A 15,308-nucleotide genomic window follows, 5' to 3' on the forward strand; every position below is an offset into this window, starting at 1 on the left:
ACTTTACTTCTCAACTATTTAAAAATAATTAATAAATATCATTATATAATTTTTCATGCTTTTCTCTTTAAAATGACCCTCTCTTTATTCTTAAGTTATAGAATAGCTCAACTCGTGATGACATCTATTTCCATAAAGATATATATCTCGTTGAACCCAAAAGAGAAGAGAAGAAAACTCACAATTATGATTGACGGCTGGATTGTGACATAATAATATAACATTTAATATATAATTTTTCCTCTCTCTATAATCTCCCAACTTTAATCTTTATTGGTCTCCTGAATTATTCCCTCTCCCTCTCGATATTTCTAATATTTTAAATATGGAACCCCTTGAATTGAGTAAATCAAACAACATTATTACTACTAGTATTCTTACTCCTACTATTACTACTATTATTACTAATATTACTACGACTACTATTACGACTACTACGACGACGATTACTACTCCTACGACGATGATGCTGACAACTACGACGATGACTACGACGACGACTATAGTAGTCCATATACTTACAATTTTTTATAAAATACAAAGTTTACATCATAAAATAATAAAAATTGACATCAAACTTTGATATTTTTTTTTTTTTTTTTTTTTACGTTATTTGCAATTGAAAAGATTAGAGGATGGTAGAGATAAAACTTTTAAAGACTATTTGGTTTAAGGTTTTTATAGATACTTGGGAATAAAGGATGTCTGAAAATAAGATGTCTGGGATGCAATCAAAGATGACCATGTTTGGTTATGCATGGAAATGTTATCAGAATTTTATTAACAAAAAGTATGTTTGTATTTAATTTATAAAATTAAGCATTAAAATCTTTTATAATTGTAATAGATTAATAAATTGACCAATAAAAATATTTAATATATCGATAAAAAAAATTAATTAATTATTAATCAATAATAATTTTAATTATAAATATTTGAAAATAAATATTTATAATTAAAAACTAACTAAACATTATATTAATAATAATCTAATACTTAATCATATTTATAATTAATTAGTTTTAACATTAGTAATTTTAATTTTTAATTAAATAATATAAGAAAATATATTTTAATAAATAATATATTATATAAAATGTTAGAAAAAGAGACAAAATATGATATATTCATAAAGAATACTATTTTTTTTAAAAAAAATATGATATGCTAATAATGAATGAAGTGATACAAATTAATAATAATAAATACTTAACTGATCAATAATGATTACATTTTCATAACGAATGATAAAATTAAAATTAATCTCAATAAATAATTACTTGGTTATTAAAAAAACAATAAAGTAATAAATTATTACTATTGACATATGAATTTTTGTACTAATTAAATTTAACTAATCCTAGTTATATATTGAAGATATTGTTGGCTAATAAATTGTTAATTTATGTAAAAAAGTAATTGCATTCATTTAATAAAATTTTATATAAAAATAAGTTAAGTAAATATTTTAATAGATTATTATTGATTTATTAAAATAAATATTTATATTATTTTTATTAAATTAATATTAATCACTTAACTAATTGATTATATTTAAAGTGAACTTACATATAAAATAAAATCATATGAAGAAGGGGAAAAAGAAAATCCACCGTTTTGGAAGGAATAGAAAATTCTTGTCTGTGGAAAATAAGAATGTCAGGGAATAGTTTATTCTTAAGCAAATGGTTGAAAACTATGAAACAAACCTGAAATTTGGATGCATGTATCAATATCTATGCGGAAAACTATGCAATCAAACGACCCTAAGAGAAATAAAATAGAGAGGTAGAGTAACACTCCAAAGAGGGAAAAATGTAACAAAATACTAATTCAGAGGGGTATAAAAATTTAGAGAAGAAAATTCAATAGAGATAATAAGAATTTAAAGATAAAGAAATAAAGTTATAGATATATGGGGGCTTTTCAAATATAGAAAAATAAGGAAAACTATTTATACAAAATAACAAAATTTAATATTCTTTGATAGGGCTAATAGAGGTTGATAGAAGTATATTAGTGTCTATCAGTGATTGAAACCTATAGAAGCCTATTATTGATACTATGTGATAGACGTTGATAGTCAGATTTTTTTTTTTCTATTTGTATAAATAGTTTGACAATTTTTTTATTTGTGAAAATTTTTAAATTATATTATAATTTATTTTTTTTGAAGAATGATTTATGGAGTAAATTTATAGAGAGAAAAAAATATAGGAGTGAGGGAGAATAAATTTCAATATCATAGAGTTAGAGAAAAAAAATTAAATAGAGTTAAAAACTATCAGACAAAAAGAATAAGTGGAAAATGAACTTAAAAAAAAAGAAGAATAAAATTAGAGATAAACATCATAAAACTTCTAGAGATAAAATCAGTGGCAAATTCACAATCATCGAGTGATTTTTCATCATTACCAAACATCATTATTTTAGAAGAAAATTAATATTCAACATCTCAAAAGTAAAAATCACTCACAAATATATTTTTAGTTGTCCAACCTCATACTTTGCAACATATTAAACTCTTCTTTTTTCTTTTTCTAAAATATTTTCAATTTTTTTTACCGATATAACTGAAGATACACAGCAAATATCATAATATACTATGTTTAAAAATCTCTCATCAATAATGAATGAGGAATGTGGGGGCATCCACATTTCTTCCACTCCCCAACCAGAGGAGTTCATTATATAAGTAGAGTCCCTTCCCATGCAAAGGGCATAGCAAAATTATAAAAAAAAAAAAAAAAAAAAAAAAAAAAAACCTAAAAACCAAAGGCAAAGGGAGAATTAGTTAAGCCATATTAACACAATGGCAGAGAATAAGCAACCAGTGGCTATAATTGGGGCTGGAATTAGTGGCCTAATTGCTTGCAAATTTTTAGCTCAAAAGGGGTTACACCCTGTAGTTTACGAGGCCGAAGACGGTATCGGTGGAGTGTGGGCTCGAACCATCAATTCAACCAAACTCCAAAATCACAAAAGTACTTACGAATTTTGTGACTTTCCTTGACCTTCTTCTGTTCAATCTGACTATCCTTCTCATCAAGAAGTGCTCAACTATCTCCATTCTTATGCCGTTCATTTTGATCTCCTTCGCTTTATCAACTTCAATTCTCATGTTCTTAGTATCGATTATGATATCGATGGAGATGAAACGGCGAGTTACTCGTATGAGCTTTGGGGAGGAAATGGCCTCCCCTTTGTTAAGGAACCTAGATGGATGCTTGAAGTTCAAAACACTAAAAATAATACTGTTCAGGTGCTGCTTCCTTCCCTCGTCTTTGTTTTTCTTTTTAGTCTTTAGATTTAGTGGTGATTTATATCGTCTTATTCTTCCATTATATACTAGTTCGAACAATATTTTTGTGTTGGGTTTTACCCACTTTTGTGTATCTTAATCCAATCCCACATGAAAAAAAACTAAAAAATAAATATATATTTTTGAGAAAATAAAAGTGAGAGTGAGATAATTTCATCTTGTTGCTAATATTTATAAAAAGTACATTAAAGCAAATTTCTATATAACTAAATAACATAAAATAACCTCAAACTTTTGTATTTATTACAAAAATATCATTATTCTCTCAAACATTACAATATATTATCTTTTCATCTTTTGTAAATGTTTCAAAACTATTCTTAAAAATTTTTAGAAAGAGCGTTAGAATTTTGGATAAGAATTGGAACAGGCGTAGTGGTGCTAATATATATATATTTTGATCTTTCCATAAATATTTAAAAAAACTACCATTGAAATAAAAATAATCGTATAAAGTCTTGTTTTTCATTTTAGATCGTTATCACTCCATAATTCAAATTCTAAATTTCGTCCGACTAAAAATTCTATTCTAAGAATAATATCCAAACATTTATGAAAGGTCAAGAATAATGTTAGGAAGTTATTGCAGGTTGATCGGGCTGGGTTTGTGATATTGTGCATAGGGAAATACAGTGGGATGCCATACATACCAGAGTTCCCACCAAATGAAGGCCCAGAAGTGTTTCATGGGAAAGTGCTTCATTCAATGGATTACGCTACCATCACCAAAAACAGCATGGGATTTAACTCAGTCAACCAATTAGGTAAGGGCAAACGAATTGCAGTTGTTGGATCTCTTAAATCAGCCATGGACATAGCCATGGAATGTGCTGAAGCTAATGGTAAAATTAAATTAAACTACCTTTTTTTTATTTAATAAGCTTTTTAAACTACGTATTTCGGGAGTCATTTTAAAATAGTTAAAATCACTTTTCTCAAATTCAAAATCACTATGATTTATGGTTTGATTTTACACGTTTAAATACAATTTTCATATTTGATTTTTTATTATTAAAATCACGTTTCGAGGTATTTTTTAACATGACAAAAGTGATTTTTGACCTTTACAAAATTTACTTTCCAACATGTCCTTAAATATGGCAGATAATATTTACTAATGGAAGTGAAAGGTTGCAGGACTGGAAAACCCATGCACGTTGGTTGTGAGAAATCCACATTGGCTAACTCCTTCTGACCAAGCATGGGGTGTCGATATAGGTCTTTTGTATAATAGTCGATTCTCTGAACTATTAGTCCACAAACCTGGTGAGAACTTCTTACTCAGCATCATCGCCACCTTACTTACCCCAGTGGTAAGAATACACAAACCCTCTCTTTATATATATATATATACATATTGTATATATTCTCTTTGGATAAATTATTTGAGGGCATCAACCTCTCCCAACATAGATAGGTGGATTTAAATGTATAAAAGAACTATTAAAAGTTTAGTTGTGTTTGTATATAATGCGTCTCTTTTAAACTTTAAAAGTGGTTAAAAGACCGTTCTTCTATTAATATTATGCATAATAGATTTAAAACGTATTTAATAAATATCTAAACTTTCAATTTTGTGTTTGATCATTGAATTTTCAAATTTGTGTTTATTAATAAGTTAAGTTAAAATATCCTTAAATATTCTTAAACTTTAAAAGTGTTTAAAATATCCTTAAATTATGGAATTTTCAAACTTTCAAACTTTCGAACTTTGAAAAGTATCATATTAATTAATATTGAAGTATGAAGTTTTTTCCAAAATATATTTTGAAGCTTTTCGTCGTTAAATTCATGAAGCAAAAGATTTGTTAAGCATTTATGTATTTAAGTGAACAAATATGAATGTATAGGAAAGTAAATTTTGGAGTGATCATGAACGACTGGAGTTGAAATATGCACGATGTGTATTTAGTTCTTTTAACTTTTAGATTTTGTTCACATAAGTAAATATAAACTTTTTCAACTTTAAATTTATTGACAAAACCTATTAACGTGAAACAATATTCAAACTTCAAAATTGAATTAGAACTTTTTAAAGTTTAAAAGAAGAATTGAAACCCTACTATGAAGTTACTGTATATATAATTTAACCTATACTAATATGTCTTTTTAAATCCATGAAACATTTTTAAAGTTAGACTTTAAAAATTTTAATTGTTTAAAAAATTATTAGAAATCTAATCATTTCAAGAAAAAGGTCGAGAGTTAATTAGATACATTCTAAAATTTAAACAACTTTAATTAGGGTGAGATCATTTTCAAATTCCATTACTGGTACTTGGTCATCTCTTCTTATTCTGATTGGCTAATTCAAATGAGAGGGAGGGCGTGATTGCTCTTAAATTATTTTGAAATTATTTGTTTAAAATAATATAAAAAATAAATAAATAAAAGGTGATACATCAGTGTTCAAATAGTAGTCCCTCCAATTAATTAATTAGGGATTAACTACCACAAAATTTCAAAAGAAAAATAAGCAATTGGATACACCGTCTTCTTGCAACATGAACCAGGACATTATGGTTTTAGAAATAATGATTTTAACAAAATTGATTTACTAGCGGAGTCTTTTGTTAAAAGTGATTTTCATACGATCATCTTAATGTTGGGTTCTACATTTATTAAATTGGTTTTAGTACAATCAAAAGTGATTTTCAATTCCTTGGACATGTTTGGGATAGACTCATAAAATAATTATTTTAAGCTAAATTATTTAATTATGATTAGTTTTGTAAAAGAATAATAAACCATGATAATATTTGGTTCCATACATGTACAGTAGTTTAGTTTAGAGAAAAATCTTTTCAGTTCCCGAGTTTTTTGAAAAATGTGTAAGTTTGGTCCTAGAATTTTTAAAACATACCTTTCTAGTCTCCAAATTTTTTAGATTAAGTACATTTAGTCCCTAAATTTGTAAAAAGTACATTTTTAATTTTTTGAATTTTTAAAAATAGGTTTAATAGGTCCCGATAATAATTTTTTATTGTTTTAAATGAGAAAAATAATTTTTAAAAAATTATCTAGAAAAATAATTTTTAAAAAATTCTCTTCTCTCTAAAATTTTTTTAAAAAATGATTTTTGTAATTCAAATTGTCATATAATTATGTAAAAAATACTTAATAGACCTTTTAAACCTATTCTTAAAAACTTGAGAACTTAAAAGGTACATTTTGAAAATTCAAGGATAAGAAAAATCTATTCTAGAACACTTGGGGACTAAAAAAATGCTTTAAAAATTTAGGAACCAAACACACCTATTCTTTGAACTCGAGGACTAAAAGATAGTTTTCCCTTTAATATGATTAAATGTATTTTTAAATGATTAATTGTTTTCAAAGGTATTTAGTAAGAAAAGCAATATATTTGAGATTGAAAAAGATTAGAGGGTGGTATACAAAAAATTATAAAGAGAGAAATAAAAATTTAACGGAGAAGAAGTTTAAAAAGAAAAAATAGAGACAAAGGAGAAATTTATGAGTGAAAAAGTAAGGACAATGATTTTTTACCAAAAAAATTAAAAAATATAGTATAGAGATAAAAAGAAAATTAGGGAGAGGGGAAAAATGGAGAGAAATAAAGTTACATATTGATAAAAATTTTAAAAAGAAAAATGCAGATTTTCTCAAAATTTTAGGACAAAATAGAGTGAAATGAGACGAAAATTGTTTAATATGAAACAATAGTCTTCTCAGAAAGAAACTAACTCATAAGTTACAATAATCTAACAAAGATCACTTGAAAATCACCTATCAAGTGATTGACCATGAATTATCATTTGAAATAAATTTTCTAAAATCATTATCGTTGTCAAATATCATAATTTTAGAATGAAAGTGATTTTATGTTTGCAATAAATAACGTTCCCAAGCCCTAAATCACATAGAAAACATAGTTTTTTTTCCTTCTAAAGGGCCTTTTTTGAAGTATTCTAAGGCATTGTCTTTTTTTTTTCTTCTTATTTTTTTTTCAAAACATTTAACTTTAATATCGATAGTACAAACTTTACACTAAAAATCTCGAATTAGATACATTATTTCAACCATAATATTATTTTTCCTCACACATGTAAAAATGTGGGTGAATTTTGCAGAGATGGGGTATATCAAAATTTGTGGAGAGCTACCTAAGATGGAAACTTCCATTAAAGAAACATGGAATGCTACCAAAACATAGCTTTTTCGTAGAGGTCTCTTCATGCCAAGTTGCAACCATCCCTGAAAATTTCTACAAAAGAGTGGAAGAAGGAAGCATCATCTTAAGAAAATCCAATTCCTTCACCTTCTCCAAACAAGGACTCATCATCGACGATGACCCCATCGAACCCGTCGAAGCTGACGTCGTCATTCTAGCCACTGGATACAAAGGGAATGAAAAGCTCAAAACCATGTTCAAATCTACCACTTTCCAAAAATACATCTCCACCTCCCCGACCTCTATCATGCCTCTGTACAGGTAAAGCACAACAAGTTCAACAAACATGTTTGAGAGTAATATTGAAAATGTTCGGGTGTGGAAACAAAAATTTGAAAAAAAAAAAATGGTAAAAAAAAATAAATTGTAATTCATGTTTTTAGATACATGTTTAGTAGAAGATCAAAAATTAAAATTTAAAGATGTGTTTGATACTATGTTTATAACCATAAAACTAATTATAGTGACTCACTAAATATTAGGTTGAATATAAACTTTATTATTTTTTATTATTATATAATTAATAATTTAAATTAACAAAAAAGGATAGATTTTATAACCTAAAATACTATATTGTTTAATGGTTTTATTCTTTTTAATATAATTTTACATTTAAAAATTTCAAACTCAAAATCTAAATACACTGAAAATATGAAATTACAGTTTTAGAATTTGCATTGCATGGATCATATAATCCGAAAATAGTTTTTGAATACAAAGTTCATACTAATTACCAAACACATATTCATTGATCTGAAAACATAAAATAGAATCTGAATTAATTGCATACCAAACAGTCGCTTTTAATTTTCTCCTAAACCGTGAGTGCAGACAGGTGATTCAACCAAGGATTCCACGACTTGCGGTGATCGGGTATGCGGAGGGGATATCGGACTTGTTTAGCTCAGACATGAGATGCCAATGGCTAGTACATGTGCTTGATGGAAGCTTTAAGTTGCCAACTATAAAAGAAATGGAGGAGGAGATAAGGTTGTGGGAGATGAATATGAAGGAATATGCAGGGGAATACTTTTGGAGGTCTTGTGTTGGAATCAACAATATTTGGTACAATGATCAGCTTTGCAAGGATATGGGACGTAAATACTTGAGGAAGAAGACCATTTTGGATGAGTTTTTTCAACCTTATCTGCCTTCTGATTATGCAACTCTCAGCTACGAGAAAAAAATGCAACTAAATATTTCATATCTCTTTATCTAAAATAAAATAAGATAAATAATAATAAGGCATGATTTCTCTTATTATCCTTTCCTTTATGCATTATTCTCTCAATTTAGAATAAATTGGTCGAAGGAGTCGTTAAATTATTGTACTTGATAGTTCTGTTAGATGTATGAGAGAGAAATATTAAATATGTATCTTGAATTTATTGTCAAATTTTAAATATGTACATGCAACCTTTCTTATCATAAGGCAAGACAATCACATTATTGTGGACTTATTTTATTGCTAACCTATATATATATATACAGCTAGGGACAAATTTATCATAGACTCAAGGGACTCGATCCCCACTCAACACCATTTTATATCAATATAAAACAAAGTTATTTATTAATTATCAAAGTGGTCATCTGACACATAGGTCGAAGCTCCAATCTTTCCTCATTTGGCTCAAAAGTTCGAATCTTTTCGCATGCAATTCTTTTAAATTAAAATATACTGGATAAAATTATTTTTAAAGATTAAATTACAAATTTAGTCTTTAAATTTTAAAACTTACATTTATTTGGTCCATGAACTTTAAAATGTTTATAAACTTAAAATTTTAATTTATGTGTATTAGTCTTAAACTTTCAATTTTGTATCTAATAAATATCTGAAAACTTTCAAGTTTGTATTTAATAGAGTAATAGGTCATTAGTTGTTCAATAATTTTTAAAATTTTACTACTAAATACAACATTGAAAGTTTAAAGTTCATTAGATAAAAATTAAAATTTAAATCTAATAGATCAACTATTTTTTTTTTAAAAAAAAGTAATCATATATGACATAAAAAAAATGTTTCAAATATGAAATTGGAAGTTTAGATGTCTATTAGACATCTTTTCAGTTCATTTATATCTATACTATATTAAAAAGGACAATGATGGAAGAATGTTTACATTTTCCTTTTGTCTTTATATTTTTTGCTAATGTCTATTTGAACTCATAATTGTTTAAACACTTTTGGGAAAAATGGAAATTACGTAGGGGCAAATCATATAAAATCAAATAGGTGGGTAGAAAAAAATTGACTTTCCATTTCAAAAGAAAATAAAAAAAACACAAATCTTCTAGGACGTATTTGTTCAATATTTAGGATTGAATGAGTTAGACATCCCAAACCCAACCCTTGTTTGGGATAAGGATCTAGGAAGCACCCGTTTCTCGTGGGTTTGAATAATAAACGCTATTCAAATCCATGGCTTACCCTTTTTTCTTTATTTTCTTGATTTAATCTAGGAAGTTCATCGACCAACTTCTAAAGACCATTTCTGATGACTGCTACTAGCCAATTCCGACTACCACCTTTGGTGACCGCCGACAGCCAACCTTCGACCACCAACTCCGGCTACCAGTTCCGACGACTTCCACCGACAAATATTTTTTTTCTAAGTCATTCCAAAGATGCCTTTGTGTAATTATAATAATATTTTTAAAAATACACTCTCTTTCTTCTAATTATTTTTTCTTTTGGAGCTTTTAATTATTATTATTATATTATCTTATTTTTAATTTTCTCTCTTCTCTTCTTTGTTTAAAATTAATGTTTCCTTCATTTTAAGAGATCTCATTTATTTTCTACTTTTCCTAGTTGAAAATCGATCACCTATCTACGAGATCTTAAGTATACGTCGAATATACTGATAATATAATGGAAAATGTAAATATATATCGCACATATCTTGGTTACAAATATATTTAGAAATATAAATCTACTTCGAATATATTGTTTGATATATAAGATAAAATAATATACAAATTATATTGATCATGCAATTATCAAATATACACTGATTTATTTATAGAAAATTAAAATATTTATGTGTTATATATATCAAATATACCTTATTTTCTCTTTCAAAGCTTCTTGTTGATTCTTGCTTTCATTTTTGGAAATTTTTTGAATTTTTGGAGATATTTTCCTTACTTGTATCAATCCTAAAAAAATCTATTTTGGAAAGTTCTAACCATGAGAAATTTTCTTTACATGCTGATAGATCTAAAAAAGTAAATTTGGTCATATTTTTATATAAATTAATAGCTCATTAGACTACAATTGTATAATTAGGTACATTTATTTAGGATATATGTATAGAAAATCCTAATTTAATTTAACATTTTCATTTTTTTTCATTGGTTGAACTAGCTCGAAAATTTAGAATTATTGTTTAAACGTATAGGATTAAAATATTGGTGACAACTTAGTGCCAAATACAAATTAAAACTCAAACTTTTTATGATTTTTTTAGGGAAATTGCATTATATGTCAGATATATTTTAAGAATCGAAGCGATGACTTCAACTTTTTTGTAATTACAAATGTGACAATCACATAGCAATCACATAAAAATCAGATAACAATCAAATTTTCAGACGAAAGTTTTTTGACATGTTTGTAAAATAGCAAAACCTAGGGACACACGCCCAATTTTCAATTTTATTTTATTAAAGTTGCAATTGCTCTTTCTTTTTTTTTATTTTTTTATTTCTCAAATGTAATTTGATTAAAAAAATTATAAATTTTCAATGATTGAATTTAAGACTAAAATACTAGTTTATTTCAGTTTGAAGTTAGCATGTTACGATAAAAAAATCGATCATTTTCATATTAGTTAATGTGACAAAAGTCTATAAAGTTTTATCTCAAGACCTAGTAAAATAAAAATACCAAATTATAAAAATAATAAATTAAATAAAACTATAATTCAAGTCATTCTCTATTTCAACTTTTTTTTAAAAAAAAAAAACAAATATTCTTCTAAATCTTTTAGTTTATTTTAAACTTAACTATAATAAAATAATTAAGATGGCAAGTTTGAATTAATCTAAAAGCTAACCACTAATTAAACACAAGAAAATATTTTACAAACTCAAGATTTATGAATTACACTTCATTCCTAGGCTTTCAAAGCCTGCACTCCAAACACAAGTTCTTAAACCCCAAATTCACAAACATGTACTCCAAACACAATTTTCTTAAACTCAGGCTACCTAAACCTCCCAGCTTAAATTTCAGGCTTAACATTCTCAAGCTTAAGATTCCAAACCTGGACACCAAACGCCTCCTTCATGTACTATATAGATGTGATCTACTTATAAATACTCATTTTCAACACAACTCTTCAATAGATAATCTCCAATATCAATTTCCAATTTCCACATTAAAAAATTGTTTTAAAGGAAATAGGCACTTTGAGAATACCACATTTCTTAGAATTGGCAGTGAGACCTCACTTTTATACTCCCACCTTAGGTTGTGGGTTTGGTCCCCAAGGGGTACGCATATTTTAGAGGAAGTGAGGAGATAGGTAAATATGGGTACAGTGGATATCCCATACAAGCGCGTCGCCATCCGTCTAGATAGGGTGAGGCGTGTGTTTGTGGTTATTTTTTAATTAAAAAATTACTATTTTAATCTTTAATTTTTAAAAGTAAAAAAAAAAAATCTTGTCAACAACTCCCAATACATGTCGCGAGCAAGTGGCACTGATCAAGTCTTCTGCACATTTCGAGCACCTGTACGTCTATAAAAGGTACTAGCCTTCAGCAATTTAGATCATCTCATTTTTTATCACAGAGTTCCATTCCATAGTGTTAAATTCTCTCAATTTTCCTTTTCATTTCTATTTTTTTTAGCATCAAAGTCCTAAAGAGTGTGAGTTTTCTGACCAGGTACAGTGTAGATTTGATCGAGACAGTTTTGTTTATTCTGGGTTGTTTTATCCTGGGGACGACATGGCAATTCTGTAGAACTATTTGCACATTGGATAGAGTCATGAAATGTCTTAAAGAGATCGAGATCCACGACTCAGCTTGTAACAAGTTTTTGTTTTGCAGGTTCCATTTTTCTGACGAATGTCGTGTCTGACTATCTACTGCTGTCAAATCTTGTCTAATGGAGAGTAGTAGTTCCAATAGTTTCCAATAATTTTAAGACGGTTCATCTGTCGATTCTGTCATGGTCCTTTCCAATCAAAAGGACATTATGACCTCCGACCTCAACCATCCGTTTCGGTTTGAAGGACTGAACTTTCAATGGTTGAAGTATAAGATGTTGTTCTTTCTTACAGTCAAGAAAGTTGTCGATGTTTGTACCATGGAGAAGCCAACCTTCCCAAACGAAGATTTAATAAAACAACAAATAAAAGAAGCTATTGATTGGGAAGAAAAAGATTTTTTGTGTAAAAAATTCATATTAAATGGTTTGACTGATGATTTGTATGATTACTACAGCACAATAAAGATAGCAAAGGAAGTTTGGGACGCCCAACAAAAGAAGTATGATATCGAGGAGGCCAGGTCGAAAAAGTATGTCGTCAGCCACTACCTTAAGTTCCAAATGACGGATGACAAATATGTGGAGGCCAGTCCCATGAGCTGCAAAAGATAGCCCATGAATCACTACAAGAATTTTCACCTTTCCCAACGCAAAAACAAAAAAAAAAAAAAACGAGCAAAGTATTGAAAATGTCGGGATAGGTTATGCCAACACATTTTTTTCTTCGGCATAATTATCGTCGTATCCATGTCGGGAAAAATTCCTCCCAACGAAAACTATTTTCATCGGCATAAATACCATTTTTGGCAATACAATTGTTTGCATCGGGAAAAGCATAGTCCTAAACAACAAAATTTCAGTTCAATAGACAGATTTCTGCCAACGTTTATTTGAGTGGGCATAAGTTGTTTATAATTTTATATATTTTTTGTAACAATTAAATAAACAATTTTTTTCATTAATGCCTAATTATACACATAAAAAATTAAACTTCAAACAAATCAATTGGGGATAAATATAAAAAAAGTAAGCTTATATATTTAAAAATAAGACAAATTTCAATACAAAAGCTATAAAATTCTACGAACAAAAACTATGTATACAATTAAACTTGAGCTTTTCTAATTTCTTACAAATCCCCTGTAAAAAAAAAAGTTTAATTTTCCCTAAGCCAAAATACCCTAAGCCAAAACAAGAGAGATACTAAACCAAACTAAGTAATCATCTCACAAAATATTCTCGCAATCTCCAAAAAAATGATCTTTAAAAATTTACACAAACAACCTGAAGTAGGAAAAAAAATATTATTAAAGATTTCTTAAAATCAACAAAGAAAAATGCACAAAAAGATCTTAGCAATCACACAAAGACTTAAACAAAATGTTTAAAATAGTTATGAGGAATGAACCCTCTCTCAAGCTACAAACATGTCGTCAATGTTCATAATTAAAACATAAACACCACAAACAACCATTTTACTATCTAAAAAGTTATTAAAATAGTTATAATTTAGACATGAACCCCTCCCCCACGTTACAAACATGTCGTAAATCCACTTAAACAAATAGATCAATGCCCTTTAAACCTCCACAACTATCGAATCCCTACAAATAAGCCAAGAACTTGTTCCTTTAAAATCCAAATTAGGCTTCAAGATAATCTAAAATACAATTACAACATATACATCTCCCCCTCCCCTCCCAAGTTACGAACATGTTCTGGTTCCAGCTAAACGCCATTTAGACCACGAAGTAGCAATAAATGCATAGAAAGCATCGAAGTGAATCCCTCTCCCCTAAATCCACCTAAATTTCTTTCAAGGCTAAACTCATCATTCGATAGTCCTAAAAGAATATAACTCAACTCTCGGATCCCTACAAATAAATCCAAGAACAAAGTTCCTTTAGAGTGCACAATTAGGCTTCTAGATAATCTAAAAACAATTACAACATATATATCCATTTACATGACACTTTGCCACTTCCATGAATTGTGCAACTCCGTCAATGGACTTTCTTGAGAACCTAACTCTAAGCTTAATCTAATCCTTATTCATCGTTGAACCGAGTGAATAAATAATGTCTAAGTTTTGGCCTTTAAGATAAGAACAAGAGAGAAATCACTACATTTCTATTGTTCTTTCTTACTTTACAGAAAGACCGGCCTGCATCAAGCATGTGACAAGAACATTAGTAAAGAAAATTTGTCAAATTTTATGATTGTGTACATTTATTGATAAAAGCTAAATAAATGAAGCTAAAGGGTCAAATATTTTCCATTTTCCATTTTTTTTCCTCAAAGTTTTCATTTTTTCTCACAATATTTTTAATCAATCAAACAAAACGACTCTTTATTAGAGTTTTTTTAGATGATATGATATTAAATTTACCTTTATCTATCAACTGAATTTTTTTTGGTCAATCAATGATTTAACACTAGCAAGTAAAAAGTGCAAAATTTAGTTAATTTGCTTTAAACATCCTTAGCAATTCCATTTAAAACTTAAAGCATATTATATCCATAAAAAAGGAAAGATTAAACTTCAATATTAAAAAATGAATCCCATGTACAAAATTAAGACCAAAATACACAAATAATTCATCCTTCATTATATTCATCCATATACAAACCAAAGATAGAAGAACAATGTCATTCATAAACAAATGAATATCCTAATTCCAATCTGAAACAAAATCCCTTAATAGAATAATAAAACAAACACAACCATGAACAACATTTATTAGAAAAAAGCAAAGAGAAGAAGAACCAACTAGTGTGTGCAACAGTAG

General features: G+C 27.8%; 1 pseudogene across 1 annotated transcript; it reads left to right on the top strand.

Moving 5' to 3' along the window:
* Positions 1-2,723: 2,723 nt before the first annotated feature.
* On the top strand, positions 2,724-8,942 carry LOC150037721 (putative flavin-containing monooxygenase 1; annotated as a pseudogene). The gene is made up of 5 exons (XR_016527775.1): positions 2,724-3,262; positions 3,912-4,164; positions 4,460-4,635; positions 7,414-7,775; positions 8,346-8,942. The product of XR_016527775.1 is annotated as a putative flavin-containing monooxygenase 1 (transcript).
* The last annotated feature ends 6,366 nt before the right edge of the window (positions 8,943-15,308 follow it).

Source organism: Benincasa hispida, chromosome 2 (assembly GCF_027475165.1).
Source record: "Benincasa hispida cultivar pf3 chromosome 2, pf3_genome.v1.1, whole genome shotgun sequence".
NCBI classification, from domain to species: Eukaryota; Viridiplantae; Streptophyta; class Magnoliopsida; order Cucurbitales; family Cucurbitaceae; genus Benincasa; species Benincasa hispida.